This window comes from Schistocerca americana, chromosome 9 (assembly GCF_021461395.2).
Source record: "Schistocerca americana isolate TAMUIC-IGC-003095 chromosome 9, iqSchAmer2.1, whole genome shotgun sequence".
Classification (NCBI taxonomy): domain Eukaryota; kingdom Metazoa; phylum Arthropoda; class Insecta; order Orthoptera; family Acrididae; genus Schistocerca; species Schistocerca americana.
In genome coordinates, this window is record NC_060127.1 from 50,879,918 (window position 1) to 50,893,328 (window position 13,411).

The window sequence follows — 13,411 nt, forward strand, 5'->3', positions numbered from 1 at the left end:
GTGGCGTTGAACCGTTTTGGTGTAATCAGCCGCTGTCAATAATTTGTGGAAATGTTTGCTAGTTTATGCGTAACATAACTTTCGATTCTCGCGACGTATCGATCCGTTATGACTGTAGCCGGAAAGCTGTTCGTGCGAGACCTACAGGTTGTTAACAAACTCAATGTCGTCGTTTGTCTTTTCACGCATTTGTTCACAGAACTGTCGTCACATTAGGTGATCGTTGGGCTTCATTTTCTGAACGCTCTACCACTGTATGGACAACAATGTAAGCCCTTGAACTACGCAAGTGTGAAGACAATGCATGATGCTGGACTGAACTATGTGAGCTTCCTATGACAGCACGTGAAATAGCTTCTATATTGTCCGGTGAACGAACGGTTCGCATATGACCTGGAAATTTCTTTTTCATTGCTAAACCGGTTTCTTCAAAAATTCAGCATTCATGTGTGAATACGTGTCCTGCTGAAACGCGATCGTGGCGTTTGATATAGAAAAGATGGCGAAATTGTGCATGTGTAGCCTCCACACTGTTGTTTTTGTAAAAAGATTTGATGCCAAATGCACGTTGCGCGTTCTGTACATCACACAACGTTAACAGTCGCCCGAAGCTGCCAACACAAATCCAAAATTCCCCGTTTCTCTCAGTCATCCTGCACTTACCTTGATCTGTTTTGTCGAGGTTGACAAATCCTCGTCTTCATATGTCTGAGGTGATTTGAAACGGTTGATAAACATTCGTGTGCTGTACGTTTATTATCACTCAGGCCAGACCAAAAATATGTAATGAAATCAGTAGTACCAGAGACCATTTTAAGTCTCAAACAGCTATGATGTTTCTATGAAGCGCCAAAGAAGCTGGTACACCAGCATAATGTCTTGTAGGGCCCCCACGGGCACGCACCAGTGCCGCAATACGATCTGGCACGAGTCGACCACTAACAACGGGAGGCCGCCAATTGTGAAATTCAGATTCGATTCATACTGCGCATAATAAAAGCTCATGGCCAGAGGTGTAATGTGGCAAAGCACCAAGATGCACTTCTCAGCCGTTGTCGAGAAAATAGACAGTTAAAAGAAACCGTTGCGGTCAAATACTCTCTACGATTAACAATTTTCTACAGCGTCGTGGCGCAGCGGTGAGCGCTCGGATTCGTAATCCGAAGGTCGCCGGATCGAATCTCGCGCCATGCAGCTTTTTTTTTTAGTATTTGTTTTTTGTAATTCAAATATATATATATATATATATATATATATATATATATATATAATTCCCGGCAATCAGTTGCAACAATTATGCATATAATAAGTTGTTGAAAGTCGTTTGTCGTGGAAAAACTGGCGACTTCGAACATCATTATGTTTTCCGCAAACAAAGTTGTATTTCACAAATGTTATTAATTATCTTCATAATGTTATCCACGTATACACTCCACGCATTTCTACCAGCAGTGCCGCCATTGTTGGAAGCTAGCTGAAAAAGCCTCTTTCGGAATATAGCTCGGCTGTCGTTTCTGCCATAATGTCCTCTCTTGTCTGAAATCGTGTTTGTTTCAATGGTCTCTTGAGTTTGGGGAACACCCAGAAGTCTCAGAGTGCCATACCAGGAGACTAGGGAGGCTACTGCAGCACAGGAATGTGGGTTCCTGCCAAAAAAAGTGTAAATCAAGTGTGAGAAATGTGCTGGAACATTGTCATCATGGAGGCACCAGTTCCTGTTGACTGGAAGTCCAATCTCTGGCATCGCACAGCGTCACGTGGGCGATGGAGGTTATCCCTACAGTACTCTTTGGTGATTGTTTTACCCTGTGATGCATACACGTACCGCACTTTGAGCGAGGGCGTATAGTGGGCATGCGGGAGGCCGGGTGGACGTACCGCCGAATTGCTCAACACGTGGGGCGTGAGGTCTCCACAGTACATCGATGTTGTCGCCAGTGGTCGGCGGAAGGTGCACGTGCCCGTCGACCTGGGACCGGACCGCAGCGACGCACGGATGCACGCCAAGACCGTAGGATCCTACGCAGTGCCGTAGGGGACCGCACCGCCACTTCCCAGCAAATTAGGGACACTCTTGCTCCTGGGGTATCGGCGAGGACCATTCGCAACCGTCTCCATGAAGCTGGGCTACGGTCCCGCACACCGTTAGGCCGTCTTCCGCTCACGCCCCAACATCGTGCAGCCCGCCTCCAGTGGTGTCGCGACAGGCGTGAATGGAGGGACGAATGGAGACGTGTCGTCTTCAGCGATGAGAGTCGCTTCTGCCTTGGTGCCAATGATGGTCGTATGCGTGTTTGGCGCCGTGCAGGTGAGCGCCACAATCAGGACTGCATACGTCCGAGCCACACAGGGCCAACACCCGGCATCATGGTGTGGGGAGCGATCTCCTACACTGGCCGTACACCACTGGTGATCGTCGAGGGGACACTGAATAGTGCACGGTACATCCAAACCGTCATCGAACCCATCGTTCTACCATTCCTAGACCGGCAAGGGAACTTGCTGTTCCAACAGGACAATGCACGTCCGCATGTATCCCGTGCCACCCAACGTGCTCTAGAAGGTGTAAGTCAACTACCCTGGCCAGCAAGATCTCCGGATCTGTCCCCCATTGAGCATGTTTGGGACTGGATGAAGCGTCGTCTCACGCGGTCTGCACGTCCAGCACGAACGCTGGTCCAACTGAGACGCCAGGTGGAAATGGCATGGCAAGCCGTTCCACAGGACTACATCCAGCATCTCTACGATCGTCTCCATGGGAGAATAGCAGCCTGCATTGCTGCAAAGGTGGATATACACTGTACTAGTGCCGACATTGTGCATGCTCTGTTGCCTGTGTCTATGTGCCTGTGGTTCTGTCAGTGTGATCATGTGATGTATCTGACCCCAGGAATGTGTCAATAAAGTTTCCCTTTCCTGGGACAATTAATTCACGGTGTTCTTATTTCATTTTCCAGGAGTGTAGTTAACGGAAGACGTAGAAACGATATTCCGAAACGAATACGTATAGCGTAAGTCAAACGTTCGAATTAGAATAGAGACACCACGAACACAAATTTGCTGTGGCAGGTATGAAATATAAACTCCGTTACTCGCTCGTTACACGTGAAGGACAGATGTTGAATGGGCCGAAACGAGCCGCCGCATAACAGCGTAGTTGCGTGCTAACTTCGAAAGAAGGTAGATGAGGTCCCTAGCGCAACTTACAACATCGTCGAAAATCAGTGCGGACGTGAGAGCTTTGGTACACCCTGTTAAAAAACAAGGGAAAAATGGAGGCGGTACAACTGGAGAGCGATCCGCCTTCACCAACATGCATAAGCAATTCATTAATAGTATATATATATATTTATATATATTTGAATTACAAAAAACTAATAATAAAAAAAGGTTGCATGGTGCGAGATTCGACCCGGCGACCTGCAGATTACGAACCCGAGCGCTTACCGCTGCGCCACGGCGCTGTAGAAAATTGTTAATAGTAGAGAGTATTTCACCGCAACGGTTTCTTTTAACTGTCGATTTTCTCGACAACGGCTGATAAGTGCATCTTGGTGCTTTGCCACATTACACCTTTGGCCATGAGCTTTTATTATGCGCAGTATGAATCGAATCTGAATTTCACAATTGGCGGCCTCCCCTTGTAAGTAGTGCTGGAGGAAACTGACACCATGGATCCTGCACGGCTGTCCATAAAACTGTAAGAGTACGAGGAGGTGAAGATCTCATCTGGACCGCACGATGCAAAGCATCCCAGATAAGCTCAATAGTGTTCATGTCTGGGGAGTTTGGTGGCCAGCGGAAGTGTTTACACTCAGAAGAGTGTTCCTGGAACCACTCTGTAGCAACACCACTACAGAGCCTCCACCAGCTTCAGCAGTCCCCTGCTGACTTGCAGGGTCCGTGGATTCGTGAGGTTTTCTCCATACCCGTACACGTCCATCCGTGCGATACAATTTGAAACGTGACTCAACCGACCAGTCATCACGTTTCCAGACAGCAACAGTCCAATGTTGGTGTTGACGGACCCAAGCGAGGCGTAAAGCTTTGTGTCGTGCAGTCATCAAGGGTACACGAGTGGGCCTTCGGCTCCGAAAGCCAAAATCGATGATGTTTCATTGAATGGTTCGCACGCTGACACTTGTTGATAGCCCAGCATTCAAATCTGCAGTAATTTGCGGAGGGGTTGCACTTCTGGCACGCTGAACGGTTGTCTTCAGTCGTCGTTGGTCCCGTTCTTGCAGGATCTTTATCCGGTTGCACCGATGTCGTAGATATGGTGTTTTACCGGATTCCTGATATTCACGGTACACTCGTGAAATGGTCGTACCGGAAAATCTCTGTTTAATCCCTACCTCGGAGACGCTGTGTCTCATCGCTCGTGCGTCGACTATATCACCACGTTCGAATTCACTTAAATCTTGATAACCTACCATTGTAGCAGCAGTAACCGATCTAATAACAGCGCCAGACACTTGTTGTCTTATATAGGCGTTGCCGATCGCAGCGCCGTATTCTGCCTGTTTACATATCTGTGTATTTCAATACGTGTGCCTACACCAGTTTCTTTGCTGCGTAAGTATATATATATAAGCACACTGAAGTGACGAATGAAGATTTGTACCAAGGCGAGGATTCGAACTCGGGTATCTTGCTCACTAGGCAGATGTGCTAACCACTACGCCGCAATGATTGAAGTTCCTACTGTATAAGTACACGATGAAACGCCCCCAGGGTGGCGTAAAATTAAGACATATATATAAAAAATACTGAGTATCCAGAGGGTTGGCAAAGACGTTAATTATGAATTCGCGGTAAGGCGCAGACAAACGAAAACATTTTCTTATTCAATTTGTCGTGCAGTTTTTTGTGGTTTTGACAGACACAGTCTAACTCTCTCGTATGTAGAAGGACGATGAGGATGTGCGGTTTTAGAGATGAAGTACTTAACGCCTGTTGCTCAAAATGTTCCATAAAAACGTCAGCTGCAACTGGCGAAATGGGTGAACCCATAGAAAGGCCATCAGCCTGTTTATAGAATTCGCCATTGTACTTAAAATAGCTCGAGCGAAGACATAATTTAATTAAGTCACAAACATCTGGAGCAACATTCTCTCTTATGATCTCCATTGTATCTGATACTGGGGCGTTAGTAAATAACGATGTCACATCGAAACTAACAAGAATGTCACCCGCAGATATCCTCAGTGTGCGTATAAATTCTAAACAATTACCAGCCGGAATCACAGGTAACTACAACAACATCATAAATACGATCGAAAATGCCACGAGTCTATCAACTATTTTTGCAGATGACGGTTTGCTGAGACATCGACGGTTTCCTACCTTCACTACCGAAGGTAAAAAAATAAATCCCGTAGTATTTAGTAGTGCTTTTCATCATGTATTTCCACGCAACTGGACGGAAGCACAGAAAATCAGATTTGCGTGTGATATATGCAGGGCGATGTGCCCTTATGGGCAACTAAAGTGGCCGTATGTTGTGGCACTTACACCCAATTTGAACGAGTTTTCCTCGACAAATACTGGTCTGAGGCAGTGCAAGAAAGACTGAATAGTTCAATTCTGAACTATTCAGGTACTTTGAAAAATACCTAGGCCGTCCGCTGTGGCCAAGCGGTTCTAGGCGCTTCAGTCCTGAACCGCGCTGCTGCTACGGTCGCAGGTTCGAATCCTACCTCGGGCATGGATGTGTGTGATGTCCTTAGGTTAGTTAGGTTTAAGTAGTTCTAAGTCTAGGGGACTGATGACCTCAGATGTTAAGTCCCATAGTGCTTAGAGCCATTTGAACCATTTGAACCAAAAACATCTGAACAAGACACGCTACTGGAGGAACCCAATATCACAGGAAGACGTGTTAAAAATTTTGGAAAGTCGTTTACCATCGCACGTTAGAGAAAAATTACTCACAACGCCTGAGTACATCACCGAATATTTCGTGTCGGTGTTTGATTCTATCGACTTAATCTATGAGGAAAGACCGGTACCGAAAAAAGCAACAGAAAATCAGGCACAACAACAACATAATTATGTAAATCAGTCAGCAAAACTTCATTTATACACACAGCAAGTTTGGTACACACAACAGCGAAATTACATACCCAGAGGTAATGAGTACAGTAATGGGAACGGAAAAAAATGATTTAAAAGAAATTTCCAAAAGAACAGGGGTAATTTCAACGCACGAGCTTATTACATACAATCCACCATCACAAGGCCCTATGCCGAATGTGAATAGAAACAGTCAGCCGCAGCGGTGCCCCACGCGCGGCAACAATGCCATGCCTTACGCTGTACCGCATCCGACGTTTGGGCAGCAAAATAACTGCACAGCAGCTGACGACACAAATTGGCGAAGTGCACACACAGTGCAACTCACTGAAATTTCTCCAGGTAATGAACTAAGTCACACTACGGCTGCGGAAAACACCAACCGGTCGTAGTTAAGCCCCAGGCTATTAACCTCTCGGGGCAACGGCCTTGACGCAGTGGATGCGCCGGTTCCCGTGAGATTACCGAAGTTAAGCGCTGTCGGGCGTGGCCGGCGCTTGTATGGGTGACCATCCAGCCGCCATGGGCTGTTGCCATTTTTCGGGGTGCACTCAGCCTCGTGATGTCAATTGATGAGCTACTCGACCGAATAGTAGCGGCTCCGGTCACAGAAAACCATCATAACGACCGGGAGAGCGGTGTGCTGACCACACGCCCCTCCTATCCGCATCCTCACCTGAGGATGACACGGCGGTCGGATGGTCCTGATGGGCCACTTGTGGCCTGAAGACGGAGTGCTTTATTGACCTCTCAGGGAGTTGGGGCAAGGCAGAACTTCAAACATGCTTTGCAAGATTTGACAAACGAGGTGATGTCAAGGATAATTTGTATCAGCATGAGTTAGATATAATAGATAAAGTCAAGGAAGAACAAGTACAAGCAATCATTACGGTGTAAATATTTAACATTGACACAAAGTTAACTTTAGATACAGGTTAAACTACCAACCTAATGATAATTTTTTTTTTTTTTTTTTTTTTTTTTTGTGAATTGAAGAAGAGAGGCAGTTCCCAACATTTTGCGTACAAAATTGCAAGTTACAAACTGCTACAGGCAGTAAGACTAAATTGGTTAAGTATCAGGCAATTATTCCATTATAAAGTGAACATCTTACAGCGAAGAGCAACTTTCTTACAATTGACAAACCTATAGTTAATTGTCTTAGTGGCGTGGACACGTTTTCTGCCAGGTTTCACGACAAAAAAATTGTCGCGATCAACCTCGTAACGCGCAAGCAGTTCCACACAGATTGACACAGGTAACGGTAAATGCCACTTTTATGTGAATGATCAAATCTTTTCTACTGATTTAGTCAAAACACCTGATGAAAGTAAGAAAAACAAGCCAGAGTCAAATGTCGTAATACAATATGCTTTTCCAGTTTTGCATTTCACAAACAAATTTGATAGTGAACAAGAAGCGAACACTGAGGTTAGATACGAAATGGTAGAGCGGAAACTAAGTGAATCACAGGTACTAAATGATATCCAACGACAACAACTTTGTAACTTGTTATTTAAGTATGCCAATGTTTTCCGTAAGGAGCCGGAGTAATCAAAGACTATGAACATAAATCTGAAGTCCACGTGAGACGTTTTGTGTAATGTCATATCCTAAGGCACGAAATCCGGGGTGCAAGATGGATGAAAAGAACAGTCCCGTGAAGTTTTGTAACCTACCCAGGCTTGTATGATGGCATTGTCATGGAGAAGGAGAAGGTCACTTACATTTTTGTGGCGACGACCACGCTGAAGTCGTTTCATCGGCGTCCTAAGGACAGCACACTACATTTACGACTGTATTCTTGCGCCACGAGAGAGGACATCAAGCAGAACAGCCCCTTCAGAATCTCAGAAGACCGTCGTCACGACTTCACCGGCTGATGGCGCGGTTTTGAACTTTCTCTTTGGAGGAGAGGTGACGTGGCGTCACTCCATGTTTTTCCATTCTGTTTCCGATTCAAAGTGATGAACCCAAGTTTCGTTGGCTGCGACGATGTTCTGCATCTACATCTACGTGGATACTCTGCAAATCACATGTAAGTGCCTGGCAGAGCGTTCATCGAACCACCTTCACACTTCTCTATTATTGCTGTCTCGCATAGCGCCTTTCTTTTAATTATGTCCAGCCCTAATCCTGTATCATTTCAGTGACACTCTTTCCCATATTTCGCGATAATACAAAACGTGCTGACTTTCTTTGAACTTTTCCGATGTACTCCGTCAGGCCTACCTGCTGAGGATCCCACACCGCGCAGCAGTATTCTAAAAGAGGACGGACACGCGTAGTGTAGGCAGTCTCCTTAGTAAATGTGTTACATTTCCTAAGTGTCGTGCCAATAAAACGCAGTCTTTGGTTAGCCTACCTCAGAACATTTTCTATGCGTTACTTCTAATTAAAGTTGTTCATAATTGTAATTCCTAATTATTTAGTTGAACTTACAGCTTTTAGATTAGACTGATTTATCGTGTAACCGAAGTTTAGCGGATTCCTTTTAGTACTCATGTTGATGACCTCACACTTTTCGTTACTTAGGATCAACTGCCATTTTGACACCATTCAGATATCTTTTCTAAATCGTTTTGCAGTTTGTTTTGATCTTCTGATGACTTTATTTGTCGATAAACGACAGCGGCATCAGCAAACAACCGAAGACGGCTGCTCAGATTCTGTCCCAAATCATTTATACAGATAAGGAACAACAAAGGGCCTATAACACTACCTTGCGGAACGCCAGAAATCACTTCTGTTTCACACTCGACGACTTTGCGTCACTTACTACAAACGGTGACCTCCCTGACAGGAAGTGACAAATCCAGTCACGTAATTGAGACGATATTCCAGAAGCACGCAATCCGGAAATCCAGAAATACGGAATCGATCTGAAATCCCTAGTCAGTAGTACTCAACAGTTCATGCGAATAAAGAGCTAGGTGTGTTTCACAGGAACGATGTTTTCTAAACCCATGTTAACTGTGTGTCAATAGGCCGTTTTCTTCGAGGTAATTCATAATGTTCGAACACAATATATGTTCCAGAATCCTGCTGCATATCGACGTTAACGATATGGGCCTGTAATTAAGTGGATTACTCCTACTACCTATTTTTAATATTGGTATGACCTGTGAAACTTTCCACTCTTTGGGTACGGATCTTTCGTCGAGCGAACGGTTCTATATGATTGTCAAGTATGGAGCTAATGCATCACTATACTCTGAAAGGAACCTGATTGGTATACAGTCCGGACCGGAAGACTTGCTTTTGTTAAGTGATTTAAGTTGCTTCACTACTCCGAGGATATTTACTCGTACGTTACTCATGTAGGCGGCTGCTCTTGATTCGAATTCTGGAATATTTACTTCGTCCTCTTTTGTGAAGGCATTTCGGAATGCTGTGTTTAGTAACTCTGCTTTGGCAACACTGTCTTTGATAGTACCTCCATTTCTATCGCACAGAGAAGGCATTGATTGTTTGTTGCCGCTAACATACTTCACATACGACCAGAATCTCTTTGGATTTTCTGCCAGGTTTCGAGACAAAAAAATTGTCGCTATCAGCCTCGAAACGGAGAAGCAATTCCACACAGATGGTCCTTCGTTGCTCTTCATGGTCTTATGTTAGGCGGCGGGGAACCCAATGGGTACACAGCTTTGAGTACCCCAACCGGTGGACAAGTCTGTCAGCACTACCAATAGATCACACCAGACGTCTCGCTCAATCACTGACTGCCATGAATCCGCAGACATTCTGAAAGTGCCTACGAGTATTTGAAATGCTCTGGCTGTCCGTCAGAAGAAACTCTGTGACAGCTCACAGTTTCGAACGCACCTTAATTATAGATGCCATTTTGATGGCATGAAACCATAGGGGCTGAAATGGGAATATCCCACGATGTATCACAACAAATTCCCCTCTTTTGAATCAAAATTAACCGAGAATATACGTGTTGTCTTGCTTCTTGAATGTCCCTCGTACATGGCACAATTGGCTTTCATCATTGGCAATGCATTGTTAAAGACATTGGCGGAATCTCCCCATTACGTTCTCAATCATTTCTTGACGGTATGGCCGCTGTATCGTCCCAGATATCGGCTTTCATTTCATCTGTATTGTGGAATTGTCGTGAAAAACAACTTTGTTCTGGAGATGACCTCGCAGAAAAAAATTAAAGGCTGGGAGATGTGGTCTCGCTGGACGTGGGATGTCACCCAGTCGTGCGAGTCATCGATGAAGAAAGTGGTGTCTCATGATCCATAGCCTCATCATGCAGAAACCATGTTGCATTTAGATGGCAGTGTCCCCTCAGCTGTGCAATGAGCAAATTGTCGACCATGGTCACGCACCTCTCAGAATTGACAGTCACTGGTTGGCCATTGTTGTCTTTCAAAAAAATATGGACCAACGATTCCAATGGACTGTCCAGTGGATAGCACACCAGACGCCGACGTTTGGGCTACCAGGACCTTTCCATCAATGAGCTGCCGGTTTGTGTCCGAGTAATATCGGAAGTTTTACTTACTGACGAACGCATTCAGGCGAAGGTTTGCCTCATCTGACATCACAAGATTTGTCAAAAATACGTGATCCTGGTCAATTCTGTCCAGTGATGTTGTGCTGGAACTGCACCTTCTCTCTTTATCCCCTGGTGAATGTTGAGCTATACTCACTGCTTAAAACTGTAAAACAACAAATCTTGTTTCACAATCCTCTGCAAAGACGTGCGATGGATTTGCAATGACATGGAATGACGACAGACAGATCGCTGGGGACTTCATTCTGTAGGGTGTAACAGGCATGAGTGGAGATATTTTGTATGTGGTATCTTAATATGTTTGCATATCAGTGTGTTGCTTGCTTTTTTCTCTGTGTCCAATAGTGTTCCCACAAACAGGTCACACCGTTACAGCCTGATGTTTCCTGTATCGCTGTAACTGCACAGCTAAGTGGACTACCTCAGCGAGTCTAGATTAACTACGTGTGAACAGTTCAATATCTGATCTGCTGCCCAGGAGAAAATAAGCATTACTGGCTCACCCTTGTCACATGCACTCGAAGGTACTAACCAACCTAAAAACATACTAGTACTAATAGCTATTAGTCTGCAAATGAAGTAAATACTGATGTAATGTAGTTCAGTATGCCATCGTCAGTCATCAAAAAAATGGTTCAAATGGCTCTGAGCACTATGGGACTTAACATCTGTGGTCATCAGTCCCCTAGAACTTCGAACTACTTAAACCTAACTAACCTAAGGACAACACACACATCCATGCCAGAGGCAGGATTCGAACCTGCGACGTAGTAGTCGCGCGGTTCCGGACTGAACGCCTAGAACCGCGAGACCACCGCGGCCGGCTCGTCAGTCATCAATAGAAATATCTTCACTTATATCCGTTACACCCAGTAAAGGTGCACAAATTATTCAGATATTTTTCTGCTTTCGATCTGTCATCTCACATTCCCTATGTTTTGCACTGGTTGCAGAATTCGTCTCACGTCATTGTTTTGTATATGTTGGTATTGTCCCTGTGTGTGGAAAACGAAAATGGCGGTCTGTCCCATGGCGCATTGAACAGCCACAACACTCCTCCACCGCCCTAACATCGACCTGCGCTGACCAGCATTCCATGCTATGTGGGTCCGACTACATGCTGTAGATGGCGTGTGTACATCTACATCTTAGTTGGGCGTCGAACTGAAAATTTACTGTTGTCCCTAGACGTGGCGGCTTCTTGGCCTGGACTGCAATTCCACAGCTTCGTTTTGTTTTTGTAGGTGTTTTAACAACAGACAAAAAATGTACTAATATTTATTATGGTTGCATACAAAGCGATGACACGAATACAGCCCACTGACATACCATTCTGCATCGGTATTGTCACCTTCATACTGTGCAACAAGATTGTAGCGCCACCTCGAAAACATATTCACGTCTCTAGCTGTGAAAGCGCCTTCTCGCCACGGCGTACCAACATTCTCACCACAACCAACTCCCGTCGACGGAGGGCGCTGCTTTCATTCTGGTCGCTTGTGGTGTCATTCCTATGGCGTAAAACAAGCCCTTTGTCATAATTATGTACTGCTGAATATAAGAATGAGATTTTCACTCTGCAGCGGAGTGTGCGGTGATATGAAACTTCCTGGCAGATTAAAACTGTGTGCGCGACCGAGACTCGAACTCGGGAACTTTGCCTTTCGCGGGCAAGTGCTCTACCAACTGAGCTACCGAAGCACGACTCACGCCCGGTACTCACAGCTTTACTTCTGCCAGTATCTCGTCTCCTACCTTCCAAACTTTACAGAAGCTCTCCTGCGAAACTTGCAGAACTAGCACTCCTGAAAGAAAGGATATAGCGGAGACATGGCTTAGCCACAGCCTGGGGGATGTTTCCAGAATGAGATTTTCACTCTGCAGCGGAGTGTGCGCTGATATGAAACTTCCTGGCAGATTAAAACTGTGTGCCCGACCGAGAGCACTTGCCCGCGAAAGGCAAAGGTCCCGAGTTCGAGTCTCGGTCGGGCACACAGTTTTAACCTGCCAGGAAGTTTGCTGAATATAAGTTTGACGTAATTATAAGCTATAGTGATGACGAAGTATGATTATACGATTCTTCAGTCCACGGGTGTACTGCCGGCCCATAGTGTCCAACGGGCACCATCTCTGACGCAGACAGTCTGCCCCAAGAGCTGTGGTCCGAGCACGGGGCTCACAACCCGAACGACACGCCACTGTTAAGCACTAATGAAGGACTGGGTCCCTTACTTCGATTGCACATAACTCATTAAGGTCAATCCAACACACTTATTTCAAATAACATGAATGAAGTTACATTTGAACCTGTCTGACATTAAACAGGAATTAAAAAAAACAATTTCAATATCAGCTGATTTAGTGCGTGAAGCGCGAGTTAAGCCAATAACCAGATAAACTAAACAATTCTCCGTAATTCAAAAGAAAGATAAAAACAAAATTGAATCAATACACCCCACTGACAAATATCCAAAAAACCTTACAATACTACTCAAAAGAATACACTGAAGTGTGGATCAGTCATTCACCCGACAGAACACTTCAAAATGAGTCAATAACACAGCTGCGTGCCCCAGAAAACTGAAAGACATTAAATGCACTTCATTTGAGGAATAACAAATAATCATTAACATTACGCCACTCCTGTTTGAACTGCAGTGTCCCAAAGAAAGAGGCGCTTATTCTGAAAGAACAATTTTTTTATATGTTTAAATTACAGCATTAAGGAATTCCAAAAGATGTCCAAGCGAACCCCCCCCCCTTTTCAGTTGAGGCATAAATCTCTCCCCTTTGTGGGCGGAGGCTGAT